The sequence below is a fragment of the Mustela nivalis genome (assembly GCF_964662115.1).
Source record: "Mustela nivalis genome assembly, chromosome: 18".
NCBI classification, from domain to species: domain Eukaryota; kingdom Metazoa; phylum Chordata; class Mammalia; order Carnivora; family Mustelidae; genus Mustela; species Mustela nivalis.
In genome coordinates, this window is record NC_139037.1 from 10062795 (window position 1) to 10084095 (window position 21301).

At 44.9% G+C, this 21301-nt stretch overlaps 1 long non-coding RNA gene across 1 annotated transcript; it reads left to right on the forward strand.

Annotated features, from left to right (window-relative positions):
• The first annotated feature begins 110 nt into the window (after window positions 1–110).
• LOC309853833 lies at window positions 111–6109 on the forward strand. The gene is made up of 3 exons (XR_014305978.1): window positions 111–350; window positions 1596–1678; window positions 3393–6109. It is a non-coding gene; the product is annotated as an uncharacterized lncRNA (long non-coding RNA).
• The last annotated feature ends 15192 nt before the right edge of the window (window positions 6110–21301 follow it).

A 21301-nucleotide genomic window follows, 5' to 3' on the forward strand; every position in this document is an offset into this window, starting at 1 on the left:
CGGTTCCGCGCACAGAGGCGGGCAGCGCCGTATCTCCACCAATACTGTGCGCGGCATTGCGATTGCACCCGCCCATCTGGACTGACATATCCCTGGGCCCAATCGAAGGCTCGAGGACTTTCACAGCCGGTCATGATAGTTACCAATATCCGACCAATAGGCGCGCTCCCCTCAAACGGAGGCTACTTCATCCTCCCTAATCCACCTGAAAAAGCGATGGGGTGAGATAATTGACGGACAGTCCCGGGTTCCAATCGGAGCGCTGAGCGCAGTCTGGCCAGCCTATGGGGCTCGGTTGCTAAAGAAGCGAGAAGGCGGGCTTCTCAGATGCAGAAAGTACCGTGTGACAGGTAAAGGTCTCGACAGTCTCTGGGGGAAACGGACAGCCGTGGACATGCTCATGGGGGCGAGGGAGTGGGCTTACGAAGGCAGTGTGCAGGCTGCCCAAGGTCTGCCCAGATCCGCCAAAGGCCGGGTAGACCTCACTTCCGAACAAAACTCTGTGGGCGGAGCTTTGCGGTTTAGGAGTCCGGGCACGAGGGAGGGACATGCAGGCGTGGCTTTGAGAGGCCTAGGAGCTCTGGTTGGTTGAGGAAAATGCCCCTCCGGCTTCTGCGCGCCACCATTGGCTGGGAGAGGGAAGGTGCGACGCCGCCGCCGCTGGGGACCCGCCCCCTAGAGGGTGCCCGCCCTAGTTTAGAAAGTGGCAGGAGCCGGATTTGTTTTTAAACCGCAGAACAAAGCCTTTGAGGATCGGCAGACGAGAGTCCTGGCTCCATTGCCCGCAGGATTTCCATTTACCTTAGTTGGGTTAAGAAAAATTCCATTTCCATTAGTTGCGTAATCTTCGGAGAAATAGACTCCATCTCTGATCACTCCGAAGGGTAAACTCTTCCATCCCTTCCCGATAAGGGTTCCCTAATTGTAACTTGCTTTCCCTCCGCATGATGTGCCCAATTCCAAGTTTCTCGTCATGTCAGCTGGAATATGCTTTTTCATGAATCTATGTCACCAGGTAACGTTGGTTTAACTCTTCCCACATCCATATTCCCACCAAAACACCAGGTATTAAAAACAAACAAACAAACAAACAAACAACCCAGCTCTACCAAGAGGTAAGTAAATTTCTGGAGTCCAGTGAATCCTGAAGACATAGTAAGACCCTGGGCTCACACAATTACTTTTCAATTCTGATTACAGAGGGTCACAGGAACTGAAGGGCATTTGAGTTTATTTATGTGACTGCTAAGGAGAATAATTGTGCTAACATCCCTGGACATCTCCAGTGGGAAATTCTGCATTTGGGGTGAGTCGACCAATTTCAAGATACTTGCCCTCTCATCCTGTACGCAAACACTTCCACCCTGGGCTTCACCCGCAAGCCCAGGAAAGTGTACCTTTCTAAGGACATTTTTTTCATGAAGTCACTAGAACAGTTTCTGGATCTGCATGACCATACCTACTTCTGTACTTGCCCCAGGATGGTAGAACTTCTGGAACTGAGGCTTTGAATTCATAAACCACACTAGGAATCTGCCTGTGCCTATCTGCATACATTGTGATGACCCTCATGCCATGGATTCTTTCCTTTCTAGACCTCCTGAATGCTAGGAAGTTGAACTTGAATATATACAGTGGAAACTGGAGTGGGAAGAACACAGCTGTGAGTAGAAACAAGGTAGTGTATTTGTACTGTGACTGGCTCCCTCAGTTGTACCCGCAGTGCAGGACCATCTGTGGCCTTTATTTCCCTAATACCGGTCCATCTTCTCTTTCTTGCCTTTTCTCTCTTTTCTTTGCCACCTCACCTTGTTCCATGCTCTCTTCCGTGATTTGTACCACTGCTACCTGCTCCTTTTTGTTCCCCATCACTGTGTTCTCCGCTCTGTTTCCTTAGTCCTTGCTCCCTCCCCCAGTTTTTGCCCTTTTTTCTCTACTTGATCCCCTAATCTTATTATCTCCCCGAAATTGGGTTGGGAATAGGACTAGGGAGAAGAGGAATGATGATCTTAGCTACACTGACCACACTCTTCCATAAGGACAGAGTGGTTGCTTTCTTAGATACCTGGTTTTGAGTGGGACACCGCTGCCCTGCATCCATCAGGTGACAAAGTCGAATAACATTGGCCTACCCTATGGAGCTAATCAATGTAAATGGAATCAACAGTTTATGGCCTTCTCTATTCCATCTGACAGAGGTCTAGCCCCATTTCCAAGCTTACCATTCTCCACAAGCCAAACAATTTCTTCAAGTTTCTAGAATACTCACACCTACTAATTTAACGAGACCCTTAAACACACCTTAAGTCATCAACCTCCATAAACATTCAATGCCTCCAATTCCAAAACCTCTCCATATACTATGCCTCCTCCAATGTGATAACCTCTCCCAAACCCCTTCTTCACTATACTCACCAGTGTCACCAAAACTCTCACTCTTCCATCCCAAGAAAATGTCCAAAGCACCTAATCATCCTACACATCCCACCATCCATGAATCTACCCACATGCCTAAAGCTGCCAATTTCCACAAATCAGCAACCTTCCAAAAATACTAGCCTTCAAAACCAAACACACCAAAGCCTCAACCTCCCCCAATTCACTAATGTTTCATGTCTGTCAACCCCCTCAAGCCCAACCATGTCCTATGTCCATCACCTGCCCCCAAACCTACCAATATTCTTATGCCACTCACCCTCTCCAAACAAACAAACCTCCTAAACACACCGTACTGCCCAAATATACCCACTTGTTCTAACACATGAAACTCTCCAAACCTCTATGCTCCCTCAAAGCATCAGTATTTCCAAACTTTCCAAACTCAAGTCCTAAATTTTCCATGATGCTCAAATTCCCATGTCCACCTAACTCCCCAAATCCACCAGTCGCATAACTTCAAGTGTGTCAAGCCCTAAACCAATCCACCAAATTTCTCAAGTTCCAAAGGACTAAATTCCTCAAAAAGTCTCCAAATACCCATCCTCATCCCTCATCCCTCTAATCCCACATCATCCACAAAGCCAAAATCTCCAAACCCACAGTCACTCTCAATGTACTGCCTTCCTCAAATCAACACATCCAATCACTGAGAACTTTCCAGTTGCTCAAAGCTACTGGTCTCTCCAAATAAGCAAGCCTACCTAGCACACAAAACTGCCCACATACTAGTCCCCACAATTCTACCAGACTTTGACGTCAACAGCTTTTCTAAACCATTCCACCTTCCCAAACAACATTCAGTATGATCAGTTCTCAGAACTGTCAGTTCTGAGCTGCTCTCCATGGACTATCTCTTGCTTGCTCTGGGTGCTGATGGGAGGGGTTCTAAACTTAACAGAATTCCTCAAGTCACTCAAGTCCATTTAATAACTCTTGTCTCTCCTTCATCAAAGAGCCACATCCCTGTGTCTGTTCCTTCTGGCTGGGAGGCACACCATCTTTCCCCACCGGGGGCAACAAGACCCTGGGACTAAAAGACTGTGAGATACAGGCGGCTCTGATAGAAGACCACAGCAGTCATGGCATGAACATTGCTGAAGGCTCTTTCTCTCTTATTTGATTGAAATCTAGTTAGTCTGTGGTGTCCAGGAAGAGGACTCTGGACTTGTGGTGGGCCCTCCACAGAGGATACACAGGCCTGGAGAGCTGGGTCTGACAAGCGACCGCAGCCTGAGGGACAGGGCCAGGCCAAGTGTCACTATCGGGATTGTGGGGTTTTTTTCCCAACAAGACTGTGACATTCCTCGGTCTCTTGGACCCCCGTTGTGGGATGGGGATGTTGACCTCCTGTGTCATAATAAAGAATGCAGAGGCTGCCTAGGCAGGGCAGACGGCGCAGAAGAAAGGAGAGGAGGTTCCCCCTTGCATAGGCAATTTTAAGACTAAATCCAGACTCCTTTCCCACAGTGGGCATGGCCTGACCCAGGGTGAGGCTACTGTGTGGCCATCCTGGGGCTGGGGTGGGGTGAACAGACATAATCCCTGACTTATGTGGAATCTCATGATGAGTCCTGGGTGTGTACTATGTCGGGGGAACCTGGGGCAGACCATTCACTAAGTGTCTGCCCAGCCCTGAGGGGAGGGACTGGTTGGGTCCACAGGCTATCCTCTTCCAGAGAGCACCCCCAGTCCGCTCGTTCGTTCGTTCGTTCGTTCGTTCCTTCCTTCCTTCCAGCTTAAATGGAGTAGACCTCATTTATAAAGCCTTATTTATCACTGCAGTTTTCTTTCTTTTTTGAAAAAAAGTGGAAGGCACGTATTGCATGGAGCACTGGGGGTGGTGCATAAACAATGAATTTTAGAACACTGAAAAAAATAAAATTAAAAAAAAAGTGATTTATTTCAATGAGAGAGAGAATGGGAGGGGGAGCAGGAGAGAGAAACTTCAGCAGACACCCCGCCCCCTGCCACCACGTGTGAAGCCCGACACAGGGATCAGTCTCAGGACCCTGAGATCATGACCTGAGCCAAAGTCAAGAGTTCGATGCTTAACCGACCGAGCCACTCAGGTGCCCCATCACTGCAATTTTATTTCTAGTAAATATGCTAAATTTGCTCATAATGTTTCGTATTGAGAAGACTAAAAATGCCTGCCATCTCATTCTCAATCCCCTGAGCCTGTGAATATATACATGGCCTACATGGTGAATGGAGCTTTGCAGGTGAGATTTGGGGAAGTGCCTGAGTTGAGGAGATTGACCCTGAATGACCCAGTGGGTCAGTTTACGGCAGGAGTCCCTAAAAGCGGAGAACATTTCCCACATTGAATCACAAATAGTTATGAAAATAGAATGAGTCAAAGAGATTCTGCGTGGTTGGCTTTGAATTTGAACACAGGAGGCCAAGGGTCACGGAATGCTGTCAGCCTCTGAAATGTCACCAAGTAAGGCACAGATACTCCCACAGAGCCTTCAGAAGGGAAAACAGCTCTGCTGATAGGTTGATTATAGTCTGGTTATATGTTGATTATATGTCTGGTTCTGACATACAGAAATGCAAGAGATCAAATTTGCATTAAGATATTAAAAATGTGGCTAAGGCTGTAGTGGTATGTTATATACATAACGAGAGTGAACTAATACATAATAAGAAGAAGAAATTCACAAAAATAATCCTAATAGTAACATACACTGAGGGGCTAACATGTACCAGGCATGGCTCTGTGTGTTACAGGTGCTTTAAGTTATTTAGCAGTCTATCCCAGTTGTTTTGGAAGAAAAATTATTCTCGTATCACATTAAAGAATCTGAGGGACAGAGGGGATGAATGTCCTGTCCTGAGGAAAGAGAGAGCCAGGAAGGAGCATAGCCTAGATCTGGTCCCAGGGTCGTTTGAGGCCTGGCTCTATTCTTGTTTCCTCTGCTTGTGCCAGGGTGATTAAACAGAAACTTGTTATACGTCTCTCCTATCTGTATTTTGTCCACATTATATTAGTACACTGCTGGGATTAATATATCCATATCGACAAATACTGATGTCGGAAAATGGGTGAGACATGCAGCTTCAGGATAACGCCGTGACACTTTCCCATCCGCACCTCCCCCACACACCTCCTTGGCTGCTGTGGCTTGCTGGGGCATCCCCTGGCATCCAGCAGGTCCTAGAAATACCAGGGCTCTTTTTCCCTACCCTACCAAAGTTCTTTACTTTCTTTTCCATGCACTTTCTCCCTATAGATGATCAACAGGCCCCGGGGACAAATGATATCTTCAGATTAGCTAAGTCCATGCTTCTGTATTCTAAGACCAGTGAGGTCGGCTTTCCAACAGATTTGCTCACAGGGGTATGTTGCCCTCTGCCAGGTTTCTTGTCATCTCACGGAACGGAGCCCTGCATCTTGGACCCCACGCATGCACCGAGTCACCCAGAATGCCCCTCACTCCAGGCAGTCCACCCCCGAGTCACTCGCTGGTAGCTGTATTCACAGATCTGGCAGCCCTTGACTCTTTCTGTACCTGCTCTGGGGCTTCTGAGCCTCCGGGACTGACCACCTATGACCTCTGAGCAGTGTGTGCTTGTCAGTGGACATCTGGACACACTGTGCTGACCCTTTTGCAAGCATCTGTTCCTGTGTGGTGATCTGGATAGTAATGAATTACATTTGACCGAGTATGACGGGATTCCTTGCCGAGACGTCAACAAGGACCGGAAAGCAGTTTGTGAGAGCCGCTTCTCTCCTAATCTCAGCAGCCTCTCTAGTTCCTGCAGCCAGGCCCTGGGGCTGGTTTTACTTCCTATTTTCTGTTTCTTTTCCCTGTATCTTACTCCCCTGACTGGAAAAAGGCTCCTTCTCTCTGCTCTTGGCCCAGTGCTGTATGCTTACCCGCACCACATCCCTCTGTTCTTAATGGAGTAGGATTCAGGGAAGGAGGGGTGGGGGTTGGCTTTGCTGAGCTCACTCCACCCTCCAGCTTATGATGGCTCTTAGATGACTTCAGTCAGCATCATAATCCCATGGTCCTGAGCACCCCATCCTCTCTGGAGGCTTTCTGTGCTCCACACACGGAAAAGGCCAGCACTTGCATCTCCTGGCATCAGGCCTGAATCTTTCTCCCAGTTCCTTCATGTCATGCCATCTCACACACACCCTAAGGTCTACGACCATGACACTCCCAAAGGGCACTTAGTCATATGGCCCACAAACCACCAAGCATTTCAAATATTATCTGTGTGGGAGTTCACCATGACTTTCTCTTGGTCTGAGCATTGCAATGAATGAGAGGTGGCTTGTTGGAATGTGTAAATGGGCACACGACTTTTTATCTGGATTATATATCAATAAATTCAAGGAAGTTCAAATATTAATAAGCTACAAAGAATGTCAACATCTCATCATGTTAACAGATTCTATCTATACCTTCACCCAATTCTTCTTCCCACCTCATTCTTTTTATTTATATGATTGTAACTAAAAATATAGATGTGCTTTAAAAATACAGATGCTCGGGGCACCACCCAGTTGCCCCGAGCATCTGTTATATTAAATAAAATATTTTAAAAAAATACAGATGCCCTTGTAAAGTAGTATGAGACAATTCATACTTTGGAGGTATTTTTTTAAAATGGGTTAGAATATGAAAAAATCGATGGATGAACAGATAAATAAGATAGAAAAAAATATATATATTTCATGTATGTATGTATGTGTGTGTGTGTGTGTGTGTGTGTATAAATTACTCGGTCATCAAAAAGAATGAAATCTTGTCATTTGCAATGACATGGATGGAACTAGAGTGTATTATGCTAAGAAATGGGTCAGTCAGACAAAGACAAATACTACATGATTTCACTCACATGTGGAATTTAAGAAACAAGACAGATGAACGTAGGAGAAGGAAAGCAAAAATAAGAAGCAAAGAGGAGCAGTCAGCCGAAATAGCTCAGTTGGGAGAGCGTTAGACTGAAGAAGCAAAGAGAATACAAACAAAAATAAGATACAAACAAATAAAATAAAATACAAACAAAGAGGGAGGCAAACCATAAGAGACTCTTACCTCTGGGGAACAAACTGAGGGTTGCTGGAGGAGAGGTGGATGGAGGGATGGGGTAACAGGGTGATGGGCTTTAAGAAGGGCACTTGATGTAATGAGCACTGGGTGTTATATGCAACTGGTGAATCACGGAATTCTACCCCTGAAGCTAATAATACACTATATGTTAACTAACTTGAACTTAAAAATAAATAAATAATAAACAAGTGAATAAAATGGGTCAGAATTTCATTTGGAAAACAATGTTCACGACAGCTGCAATTTTATTCCTAATAAATCTTCATGAAAGAAATGTCTGGAAATAGGAACAGTAACTCCTAATGATGTCTGCTTCCTTCCCCTGAAACCTGTCAGTGCTCTTGTACATGGCAGATGGGACTTTGCACGTGTGATTAAGTTTGGGGATCTTCAGGAGGATTTTTCCTGGACTATGCAGGTTGGTCCCATCTTAAAATAAGAGTCCTAAAAAAAAAAAAAAAAAAGAAAGAAAGAAAGAAAGAAAAAGAACCTTTCCTGGCTGTACTGAAAATGAGGTTTAACAATGGAAGAAGGAGGGGTGTATGGATGGTGCAGTTGGTTGGGGCCTCTGACTCTTGGTTTTGGCTCTGGCCCTCATCTCAGGGTCATGAGATTGAACCCCACGTTGGGCTCTGTGCTCAGCGCAGTCTGCTTGAGATTGTCTCCCTCTCGCTTGCCTCTCCTGCTTATGCTCTCTCTCTCTAAAATAAATAACTCTTAAAAAACAATGGAAGTGGGACACCTGGGTGGCTCAGTTGGTTAAGCAGCTGCCTTCGGCTCGGGTCATGATCCCAGCATCCTGGGATCGAGTCCCACATCGGGCTCCTTGCTCCGCAGGGAGCCTGCTTCTCCCTCTGCCTCTGCCTTCCACTCTGTCTGCCTGTGCTCGCTCTCACTCTCTCTCTCTCTCTGACAAATAAATAAATAAAATCTTTAAAAAAAAAAAAACAATGGAAGAAGGAGATGAGAGGAATGCTCTGTTGCTAGTTTTGAAGATGGAGAAGAGGTCCAAGAGCCAAGAAATGATGGTGTCCTAGAGAATCCCCAAGAACAAGAAGACAGATTCTTCCATAGGATCTCCAGGGGGAAAGCAGCCCTGTTGATGTATTGGTTTTAGTCTGGTTGGACATGTTGTGGACTTCTGATCTACAGAGCAGTACGGTAACACATCTGTGCTGTTTTAAACTGCAAAGGTGGTAGTGCCTTTTTTTTTAAATAAAGATTTTTCTTTCTTTATTCGACAGACAGAAATCTCAAGTAGGCAGAGAGGCAGGCAGGCAGAGAAAGAGGGGGAAGCAGGCTCCCCATTAAGCTGAGAGCCTGATGCGGTGCTCGATCCCACGACCCTAGGATCATGACCTGAGCCGAAGGCACAAGTTTAACCCATTGAGCCATCCAGGTGCCCCTGTAGTGCCTTTGTAACACATAATTACTTCGAAGATCTCGAAAAACAAAACCAGCAACATATACTCAGTCGTTAATGTGTGCCACATGCTTCTCCGTGTGCTTGTTTCATTTTAACCCTGTATTTTGAGGAACAGTGATGATAAATGTCCTGCTCTGAGATGTCACAACCTGGAAGAAACACATCTTGAATGTGATGCTAGGGAAGTTTGAGGCTGGCCTTGCTCATTTCAACATTGTTTTTCACAGGATGATTAAAAGAAAAGAGGAATCTCAAATATATGTTTCCATGTTCTATCAATATTAAATCGATGCTTTGGTGGTGGTGAGCTCAGCAGGGTCACATAAAGTTGACTGGGACACCGGAACTGAAAATGGCTGCCATGCACATCAAATGCGCATAGAAGATTCAATTCTCTTCAATTTGCATCTGATGCTCCTATAAATCAGGCTAAGAATATAAGTAAAATTAAACAGGAAAAAGTTCAGGGAAAAAAAAATCATTCCTGGTCCTGAGTAAATGAATGATGGCTGCCTCTATCCTCAGGCTTGATTCCTGCTCCCTATGTGCCATACCTGCCTCAAATTTTCTGCCTGGAGGAAGACACAAAATATCTACATTTGCTGTAGACTGATCCATGATATGGCTAGGGTTTGCGGTCATCACTAAAACGGTCAAATTTTCTTTCCTTCCCTTTGCAAGTGGCTGACATGGGATTTGGTATTTTCCTGCTTCTTACCTGACTTCCCAAGGCATGGTGTGGGATCCCATGCCAAGAATGGTGCCCATGGAAGGAAAGATGAATAGTGATCTAGGTGATCCTTCTGGAAGAAGGATGGATATAGCCAATAAAAGGATGATTTGAAAGTCCGATCAAGTCCCAGCTACTCTCTCCCATTTCCTATTTCCCACTCTGGTAGGTGGCCAGATGCTTGATATCCAGAGGGTTAAAGAGTGGGGGGTGTGGCTCACAGGCCATACTGAGGTTGACTATCTCCTCTTAAGCTCTGGCTTCCTGTAGAACCTTCCAACCTGGCAAAGGCAGGAAGGGACTTGGTGTGTTCTCTGCCATTAGTTTCCGGGGAAACATTCTGTTCCCCTCAGGGCTGCAGAGATCAAGGATGATAGAATTTTTAACAGAATCCATCCTCTTTCTGACATTAGAAGGTAGAATAAGTTTTGCTGTGAGACGGTTCCAATTTACCTCTCTCTCGGGCCTTTTTAGGTCCCTACCATGGGACATCCTCCTGGTGACCTCTACTGTGGTATTGTCCCTGTCTGTCTGCTGGGCCCGATTAAAACTGCTTCCAGCATCACCCCTAAACTATTCACACTAAATCTGACATTGGTGTGCCTGATGGACATGAGAAGGGCCACCACCATGAGTCTCATTGGGATTCTCTCCAGAAGTTACTGAAGGCCAAAACATCTCCTACAAATGGTTGCTGGTCAGGGAAACTCATTGGTTTCCATAAATTCCATCGTCTGGAGGCTTGGATACAGGTAAATGAAGAGAAACTCGAATCCCTAAACACGAGGCAGGACAGAGTTTTTACTGACTATTTTCCTCTTACCCAGGTATGTGTTGGTAAAGACTTGAGAATCATCCACATTAGGCACAAGCCAGCTGTTTCATGATTTCATCATAACTTAAATTGTTCAACTCCTTCTCACAGATGCATCATCCCCTGGACCTTGCTGCAGCTGAGGAGGTGAGGAAGTGCAATGGGTCCTGGTGATACAGCAAGGCCATGGCCCACTGCCCCACTAGAATGTCTCCACTTCTTATCACTCTTCCACTTTCTTCTTACAGATGGTCAAAGTTACTGCATCCTTTGAAATTTTTGAATATAGACTAAATCATCAATATGATCACATCTGTATGAATATATTTCCCAATGAAGAGTTTCTCATTTGGGGTTCATGAACCTAACCCATGTTCACTATCCCCTTGCATGGACTCTTTGACATGGACCACCTTCATGAAGATGGCAACATGGTCACTTCCACCCCATCCCCTCTCCCCATGGAATGTTCCAAAGGATACTGTGTCCTCTGACCTGGCTGTCCTGTCTATTCCTGCCTTGAGGTGTCTGTCATTAGACTCCGAGTCTGAAATCTATGAGCCAAAATACATCCTTGTCTATGGACATCTGGACACACTGTGCTGCTCCTTCTGTTATAGCTTCTGTTCCTTTCAGGTCTTCTGATTAATAAAAACCAACTAAAGGTGACAAAGAGTGATATGGTGTCCTGGGAGAATGTGAGCCATTCCCAGAGACAATGCCTTCACAGATACTAAGAGGCAGATGTAACTGCACTGTGAGTGGTCCTCTTGGCTATTCCTACAGTCCAGGAGTTGTGGATTATTTCCTTCCTGCTATTGTCTGCTTCTGTTTTTGCTTCCTACCCACTTAGCCTGAAACTTCCCCTTCTCTATGCCTTTTGGATCTACTTTCTGTTCTCCAGCCCCTGCCACACTTCGAGTGATGAGATGGAGCTGAGTCCTGGGAGGGAAGGTGATGACCTTTGCTGTGATCTCTTTCCAAATACAGTCTGAGAAAGAGCGAGCGTCTGTTGATCACTCTATCCACACGCGCTGATGTTACTCCTCTTGCCTGGGCTCCGTGGGCTCCGCACACTTGTGCAGCATGAGAGCCTACCCCAGGACCTCCTCTGGTCGGCAGATAGAAAGATAGAAGTGAGGCCATCTAACCTATGTCCTTATTTCTCCCATGTCATGCCATCTCCTGCATTTCCAAACATCTGCCCAAAGACTGTGAGACAGACTGTGAACACTACTCTCATTAAGTCCATGAACAACTCCAAGCATTTTAATGGTGGTCTTTGTAGGATATTTTTCAAGGACCAGTTTTTCATCTAAGTACTGCAGTGAGGACTGTGAAAACTTTGTCAAGACGAGTGGACAGGTACATTTGTGATGTGCATATATTTCATTATGCAGCTTCTGCATTAGATACTCAGGAACTGCACAGAAATGGCCAAATCCGCATCCTATTTACAGATCCTTCAGCATCTTTAACTCTCCTTCCCTGCCCATGGGCTCTCCTTCACTGAGGAATCAGGTCCATAACCACGCCCCTGATTACCCAGAAGCACTCAGTCTCTCATCTCTTTCCCCCCAAGTCTCCACGTAGGGAGGCAGAGGGTGCTGAAGCCGGGGACCTCTTGGACCAAAACTAACAGTGCATGTCAAGAAATTTTCTTAAAGATATTTGTGATGTAAAAAGCCCAGCCGTGGTGTCATGGAAGGGACTTTGGTTGTGTGGAGGGAGAGAGTCCAGGTTGGTTCTCTCTGAAGAATACAAATAGGCCTGGAAAATTGGGTCTAAGAGGACACAGTCCGAGGGGTGGGATCAGGCCAAATGTGTGTGGCAGGTGCTTTTGACTTCCTTCCCTGGGAGAGAAGTGGGAGACTGATCTCCTGTGTAGGGGTGAGGGACATGGAGGCTGTTCGTGCAGGGCAGATGGCTCAGAAGAAAGCAGAGGAGGTCCTCCTTGCACAGACAATTTTAAGGCTAAATTTAGACTCCTCTCCCACAAGAGGGCATGGCCTGACCAAGGGTAAGACTACTATGTGGCCATTTGGGGCTTGGGGAGGGGTGAGGTGAACAGACACAATCACTGATGTATGTGTGATGTCATGACAAGTCCTGGATGAGCACTGGGTAGGGGACAGCCTGGGGCGGACCATCTGCAGAGTGTCTTCCCAGTCCTGACAGGAGGGCTGGGTCAGATAGGGTTTGCCCTGTGTGTGACCTCCACAGATCACCTGCAGGGACATGGCCTTGGGCCTGGTGGGAGACATCACTGTTAGAACCTTGTTTCCTCATCAAAATGGGGGGTTCCCTCCTTCACTGTTTATTCGCATCATGCTACCTTCAAGGCGATAGTACCACAATAGTCTTGTGCTCTACCATCACCAGCTGAAATGAGCATAAATGGGAGGCCTCACTGTCATTCTAACTGTCTCACCTATATAACTGTTCTTAGTACAGCTGTAAACATGATGATGCTCCTATCACACGGGTTGACATCATCCATACATTACCTATTTTTGAGAGATTTAAATGTGGCATAACTTAATTTATAATGTAATACTAATGACTGCTGCCACTTTATTCCTAACACACACTAATTATAGTAATTAGTATAAGTTAGTTAATAAAAATAACACCAGAGCCACAAGCATTATGTGCTGGGCACTGCCCCATGCCCTTCACAGGTTTTAATATTTAATCATTATGTAATTACTCACACCAATCTTGGAAGCCAAAACTACTCGCCCTTTATTTATTTATTTAAAATATTTTATTTTATTTTATTTATTTATTCTAGGTAAAGAGAGAGTGAGAACTAGCCTTGATGTGTGCATATGTGAGCAGGGAGAGGAGCAGACGGGGAGAGAGAGAGAGAGGGAGAGGGATAAGCTGATTTCACACTGAGTGCAGAGTCCCACCTGGGGCTGGATCCCAGGACCCTAAGATCAGGACCTGAGCTGAAATCAAGAGTCAGATGCTTAAGCAATGGAACCACCCAGCCGCCCCTATTCCCATTTTATATGGAAAGCTGTGAGGGACAGAAGTGATCAATGTCCTACCCTGAGGATTCACAATCGGGAAGAACATTTCCTGGATTTGATCCTATGGTACTTTGAGATCTGGCTCAATGTTCCTCCTAGAAACTTGCTGCAAGGTACCCATGTTTCATCCATACTACACTGATGTCATGTTGGTGGTCATGTCAGCAAGGTCAGCTGATGATACACTTCCATGAATACACACAGATCAGTGATTCTGTGTGGGGGCACCAACAAGGCTGGGTTACCCCTCAAAGGATTCCTCATGTCTGGTCATCAGCCCATGTCAATCACTTCATCCTGGACGAATCCCTCTAGCTGGTGCCCATTCGTCTATCTGGTAACACAGAATCCCTCACATCAGGCATTCTGCCCTCGGAGTTGTCCCCACACCACTGTGCTGGCAGAACAGTAAGTCCTTGTGGATTCTTTACCTACCTTGGGTGTTCTGAGCCTTTGGGACAGACCCCTGTGAACCAAAGTATGGGTTTGTATGGGGCTATCTGGACTGGACATACTGTGGAGGCTCTAATGTTGTACCACACATTTCCTCAAAGTTATCTGTACAACATAGAACTACACCGTAATATTTGTCATACGGGTTCCTGGGAGGTGTTCCTTTGTGAGCAAAATCAGATCTTCCTAAAGGTAGGATTAAACTCTACCACGAGCACCTGCAGGCATAGCTCTGGGACTACAGCTAATTTCTGTCCATGTCCCCTGCTGCTTCTCCATGTTCCTTGGTCCCCATGTTCCTTCCCTGGCCCCGCACTCTCTCCTCTTCCCAGTGTCTACACTGCTGTGAGCTCCTCCACCTCGTTCCCGGCCTCTCGCTCTGTGATCCCGTCACTGTTCTGGCTGCCTCTGTCCTCTACTCCTCCTCCCGGTTGCTTTCTGCCTCCCTGAGCCTGTCCCCATCTCTCTGCCCTGTGGCTTCACCGCAGCCCACTTCTTTTTCTCATGTGCTCCATTCATTTCTCTTCTCTAGTTGGCATAGACTACAGTAAGGGAGCAGAGGGGAAGTGACGCTGCTGGATCCTGACCCTTGTAGACAGACTGCAAAACTAATGTGTGGGTCTGCTTTCCTGAATTCCTCTCCTGCCCACAGGGCACATTTGCCTGAAAACATTGAGTCCCTTCACTTGTCCTTGACCAGCTCCAGCCCACCTTCTCTACCTGGTCACTGTAACTAGAACTACTTAAGAGCTTCCTGCAATTCGCTCATCTCACCCAACTGATGAGCTATCTTAATCCCTAGGCTCAACAACTCCCCCAGGACCTTCCATGCTCTCAGAGGCCTTAAGACTCCCAGGCGCACCAATCATCCCAAACACTATCCTCTCTCCTTCCATCAGCCCTTCCAAACCCTCAAAACTCACCAAAGGTATGATTTTGGATCTGTTCTTGGTTGCTTGTTCTACTTCTTGATCTGCGTGCTAGTAAGACAGCTGTGTAGGATTTGTTACAACTCACACAGCTGTACTCATATGATGTTCATGCATTTTGTCTTATAATTTATGCATTGATATAATGTATAGTTTATGCATCAATAGAATGTAATAAATAAAAAATTGACAAACCTCCTCTCTGCTTCTACGTTCCATTTCATTTCATTACTTTGTGTTCTCTTTCCTGTACAAGTTGCACTCCTGACCCTGTTTTTTCTCAATCTCAGGTACACTCTGTGTCCTTACCCCACCAAAGGGATAAAACCTAGAGATAGAGAAGGTGCCAGATCCAGAGTGCTCCAGGGTAAGAAAAGTTCTTGTATCTTGTGAATCTTCCTTAAAGACTGTGGAAGCCATGAGTCATCTACAGTAGGGAGACAGGGAGGACACTTAGATTGTTTAGAGGGTTGAGTGCTAGGGCTGACTCTGATCCCCAAAAGGTCTCGATCAAACATGGAAGATAGACTTCAGATGTGAGTTTAGTTTAAGGAGTAGGGCCATGCCTCGTGGATGCCACTGGCAGCTTGACCCTTTATCTCTGATGAGCCTGTAAGCCTGCCTCCTAGTCTAAAGCAGGGACGGGGTGACAGTTCATGGGGTAATGGGCAGGCCTGTGGAAGAGGCATGATGTACAAAGAAAGCTTCCTAGGTTGCCTATGACTTCCTCCTTTCTAGAATTTGATTTTCCCCAGAATCCTAATGGTCTAATATCCCTCTTCCTGGTTTTCTGTTCTCAGGGAGCCTTTGTGGAAGTACACTGCTTGAGGCAGGAAGCACCTCTCTTGGGTGCTTAGGAGTTATCATGGCAGACTAGATGAACTCATTAAGGCCCAGACAATCAAACCTACGTCCTCTAAAATACCCTGGGACTTTAAGAGGCCCAAGGTTGCACCTACTTGAATGGATTTATTTCTGATATGCATGATCTCCTGCTGTGTGCACAGAAGGTCACGGGGGAGTGGTTAGGGCCTGGGGTTACAATCGAAGTGTAGCAGGCTGGAGGGCAACAGGGCCATTGGTGCCTGACCTGCCTATGTCCTCTAGCCAAGTGCCTGCTTGTCTTTGGGCCTTCCCAGAAGTGGGAAAAAGCTGAAGATCTGGCTACAAATTGATACGTATCCACCATTTATGAAGGCGTGGCAACTGCTTTATGACCTATAATTGCCCATTCATTAAGTCTTTGGTTCAAAGGGATCTTCCTTGCTTGACTTGTGCTCTCCTGTGACCTCCTCAATAGGGTCTCCAGTGATCAAGGAGACATAAAACCAAAGGGTTTCAGCAAGCTGTAGCATAGCTGAACTGGCTGAAGCCTTGAAGGCTTGAATAAAAGGAAGCCTGCTTCTCTGTCCATTGGACTGGCCTTAGTAATGGCTTGGGCATAGCCAATCCTGTATTTTGGGATGAGAGTTGATCAATGACCTGCGTGTAACCTTCCAGTAGGGGCCTGACAGGTGTTGGACATTCTTAGAGTAGAGGGAGGCTCTTAGAGTAGAGCATGTGATTGGCCCAGTCTAGGACCTGGGAGCTATGCTGTATCTCTAACTATTCTTCTGTAGTCATACTTACTTTTCTGAGAACCAGAAAAGGTTCTTTACTTTTTAAGATTCATGCAACTAAACTGAGCACACTCCAGATAATCCAGAATAATTACCCCAAATCAGTGTCCTTAAATTTAACCACACCAGCAAAATCCCTTTTACTATGTAAGGTAACATATTCACAAGTTCTTAGGATTAGGACTTAAACATCTTTGGGGGGCGGTTATTCTGCCTACCTTCTATGGATTGAATTATGCCCGCCCCCCCAACAATTCATATGTTGAAGCCTGAATGCTCCCAACGTGATGCTATTTGGATATGGGGCCTTTGGGAGGTAAGTAGGTTTAGAGGGTCATGAGAGAAGGTCCTCCGATGGGATTAATGGCCTACAGAGAAGAGACCAGAGAGCTTGCTTTCTCTCTCTGTCCACCATGTGAGGATACAGCAAGAAGGCATCGGTCTGCAAACCAGAAAGTGGGTTCTCACCGGATACCAAGTCTGCCATCACCTTGATTTTTAGACTTCCGAGCCTGCAGAACTATAAGAAATGTCTGTTGCTTAACTGCCCAAGTCTATGCTATTTTATTACACAAGCTTGAGCTGACTAAAACACCTCTAAACTCTCATACCACACTCCTACCTTTTGTTACAAGTGATCAACTGAAGGGGTATTTGAGTTCATTTATATGACTTCCAAGAATAACAGTGTTTACATTTAAAAGTGAGAATCTTGGGAGAAAGTCCTCATCTAGGATAAACTGATCAATCTCCGGACTCCTACCCCTAGCTCTTGGCATGTGTTCCTCAAAAGTGGGCCCCACTCATCTTCCCAGGACAAGAGGTGACCCTCTCTGCACATTATTCTCCACAAGGCATCCAGGGCACTGCACTCCCAGGGCTGATGAACCAGACCCCATTCTCCACCTGCCCCAGTGTCCCCTGAGCCTCTGGAAGAGATTATTTGCAGACAACAGAGTGTTCTTTTCTGTAGACATCTGCATGCACCAAGGTCACCTCTAGGCAATGACTTTTGTTCCCATGAGTCTTTCTGCATCATAATAAATTAAAACTGAAGACAAGCAGCAGGAATCACTGGGGAGAATTCTAGCTGGGAGCAGTAACAAGGCAAACCATGGATCTACAAGAAAGAATGCAGCTACTTTAGACGGTATCTTGAACATTCTGAGTATTATCTGACATGATTCCTTTTAAAATCTTCCATTTAAAAAAAGTTTTTTTATTTTTCTTTAAATATTTTATTTATTTATTTGACAGAGAGAGAGATCACAAGTAGACAGAGAGGCAGGCAGAGGAGAGGGGGGAAGCAGACTACCCACTGAGCAGACAGCCCGATGCAGGGCTCCATCCCAGGACCCTGAGACCACGACCTGAGCCGAAGGCAGAGGCTTTAACCCAGTGAACCACCCAGGCACCCCTAAAATCTTCCATTTTAGTAAGCTAAAGGCTGTCACTCATCTCAGAATTTAGCTTTCAGAGCCTTTGCGGTGAGATTATGGTTTTACTTGCGTGCTACTCTGAGGCCACCTGTGAAATCTGTTCAGTAGTCTACACTGTAGTTAGTTTCTCAAATCTTTTGCTATGTTGACTCTGATCAATAAAATCTTTTTAAAAAAGAAGAATGAACTTTTAGTTTGGAGTAATTTTAGACTTAGAGAAAAGCTAGAAACTCAGTATGGAGACTTCCTGTATGCCTTTTATCCAGTTTCTTCTAACATCTTACATAAGCACAGTGCATCTGTCAAAGCAATGAAATCAACACTGGAATGATCCTATGCACTAAGCTGTAAACCTGATTCCCATTTAAGCGGTCTTGCCACCCATGTCCTTTTTTGCTTCCTTGGTCAGATCCAGGTATCTTCACATATTGAATCTTCTACAATATGTGACAACTTTCGATCTTTCCTAGTTTTTCATATCTTGAAAATGTTGAAGTGTACGGACTCAGCTATTTTGTAAAATGTCCTTCATCGTGGGTTTGTATGATGTTTTCTCTTGGTTAGGTTTGGATTATGGGTTTTTGAATAGAACATACCATGGAAATGGACTGCCCTTCTCACCGCATCCTATCAGGTGATACGTGATACCAGTAGGAATCATCCCTGATTATATTCACCTTGATCCCCTGGTTAAGAAGGTGTCTGCCAGGTTTCTCCACTGGAAAGTCACTAATTTTACCATTTCCTACTTTATTTGGAAGTGAGTGAGTCCCTAATTGCAGCCTGCACTCAAAGAAGAGGACGTGAAGTTCTGTAGGGTTTCCTACGTATGTTATTTGGGATTCTTTTGTGGGAAAGGTTTGCCTTTTCTCTTTACTTCTGGCTTTATTCAACCTTTTATTGCCAACCACATGGTCACAGATAGTTACTTTATTCTTTTGGGGGTAGAAGCCTATACTACCTACACATATTTTGGACAAATCACTCCAGTTTTAGCCCTTGTGAGCTCCTTTAGATTGACTCCTGTGTCCTTTTGGTCTATCTGTAACTTTTATTTACTTACTTAAAAACTATATGGCAGTGAGGGGTGGGGAAAATGGGAAAGGTGAGCTAAAGGGTACAAACTTTCAATGAGATGAACAAGCTCTAGGGATCAAATGTACAACATGGTGACTACGGTGGACAATACTGTGTTGGGTACTTGAAATTTGCTAAGAGAGTAGAGATTAGGTGTTCTCACCACAAACACACAAACACACACTTGCTTGCTACTAAGGTCTACTTTGATCCTTCCTGGTTCACGGAGGAAGGCACCTCTCTGGCAATGTGGGTTGCTAGTGCTTTGAAACCACCGCATAGCTGGAGGTAGGTGGACTAAAGTCAAATAAGATCACCATAGAACTTTTCTACTGTTTTGAAGTCACATTTTTTTTTTTTTCTGGATTCAGCATTTGCTCGGTTGCTGTCAGCTGTTGATTGTTTTGCGGAGTTCTGATAAAATTGGTTCTGACATTTTCCGCTTGTGTTGCGATGTGTCTCTGAGTGGGGGAGAGCTTGCAGCTGCTGACTCTGCCATTCTGACGACATTACTCCTCTAGATATTGGTTTTTAAATACCATTCTTGGATTTTAAAAATATGGGCTTTGCTAATGGGCACAGAAGCCAACCTGAAATTGCTCCCAATGGGCAAAACTGGAACAATTTGAGCAAATACATAAGTAATATTATGACTGAATTATAACCCCCCAAACAAAGTAAATATCTACGAGTCCATAATAATATCGATGGATAATTGAATAAATAAATAGAAGGGAAGAAGGGGACAAATCTCCTTATAGAGATATTTTAATTAATTCCAGTTACCTTCCCTCCCCAGGTGTGTGCGCTGCATTTAGTGCCTCACTTCCAAATGAAAAGTGGAACATAAGAAGTGGCTTTATTGTGGAAAGACCTGGTAGCAGCCACTTTGTCCAAGCGATAAGGTTAATGTCACCAGAAATAATCATGTGCAGATAATGGACGCCTGATATGATTTGATGAGAAGGATGCTGCTTCTTTGTAGTAGTTCTCGCCATAAAAACCACAATCCCAGTTTAATAACGAGAAGGTGGGGGACTAACAATAGTCAAGGGACACTGTACAAGACGGTGCTGAAGACTCTTTTAAGTTTCCTAAGTTAATGGAAAACAAAGAAGGACCGAGAAAGTGTCATGGGTCAGACTGCAGAGACGCAGTGACCGAGGGCTGCGGTATTCTGGATGAAATTCTGGCAAAGAAAAACGACTTAGTGGGGAAACTGATGAAATCTGGATAGAGTCTGTCACTGAGTTAATAGTATTGTGCCTGTGTTGATTTTTCAGTTCTGATGAATGTCCCCTCATGACGTAAGGTGTTCTCATTAGGGCAAGAGCTAGGTGAAGAGTAGGAAAAAAATTCTAGGTACTGTCTCGAACCTTTTCTGAAAATCCAAATTTATTCTAAAATTTTAAAAAATGAGAAAAAAATAGAGAAGACACTGTTGTGGAAGGGCTCTGGGCAAGTTTGAAGTTGATGAATTACGTCAAAAGGAGGAGTTCCATCGATTCCCTAAAGCATTCATTGTTGAGGCCTCAATTATTCTGTAAATTCTCTACAATTTCAACCTGGGTCTGCATCTCCCAGTGTTTTCATCTTACAGTGTTTATGGTATTTGATTTTATTTTAGGAAGCATGTTTTATTTTAAAGTAGTCAGACTGATGAATAACCGCCTTCATATTTTGTGCCTTTGGTGTGTCGGAGTCCTAAAGATAGTCTGCTTTGTGTTTTTATAAAAGGTTAAAAGTTTTGTGCTATGGGAACTAGAATATTCTCCCTCTTCTAACCTCACGATTCTTGGTTCAGCAAATCACGTAGGGAGGTTTCAGGATATGTCAGCTGGAGTGTGAACCCAGGCTTCTCTGAATCTATTCCTGTCCGTAGGCTTTGTTTTGCTTTGGATGGAGTGGGGCATCTGGTCTTGGAGAACCTCAGACACAATGCATCTTTCCATTCATTCAAGTTAATTTTGTGTCTTCTGAGAATGTTTATAGTTCCTATAGACTTTGGAACTTACTTGTTGATGGTTTTTAAGCTTTTTGAAAATACATGCACATTTTATTTTAAAACCACATTGATGATAGATTGTAGACATCAAGATATTTCACCCCTGAATACACGTATTTCCTAAGAACTAGGATATTTTATTTTTTATTTTTTTTTTAAAGATTTTTATTTATTTATTTGATAGAGAGAGATCACAAGTAGACAGAGAGGCAGGCAGAGAGAGAGGAAGGGAAGCAAGCTCCCTGCTGAGCAGAGAGCCCGAT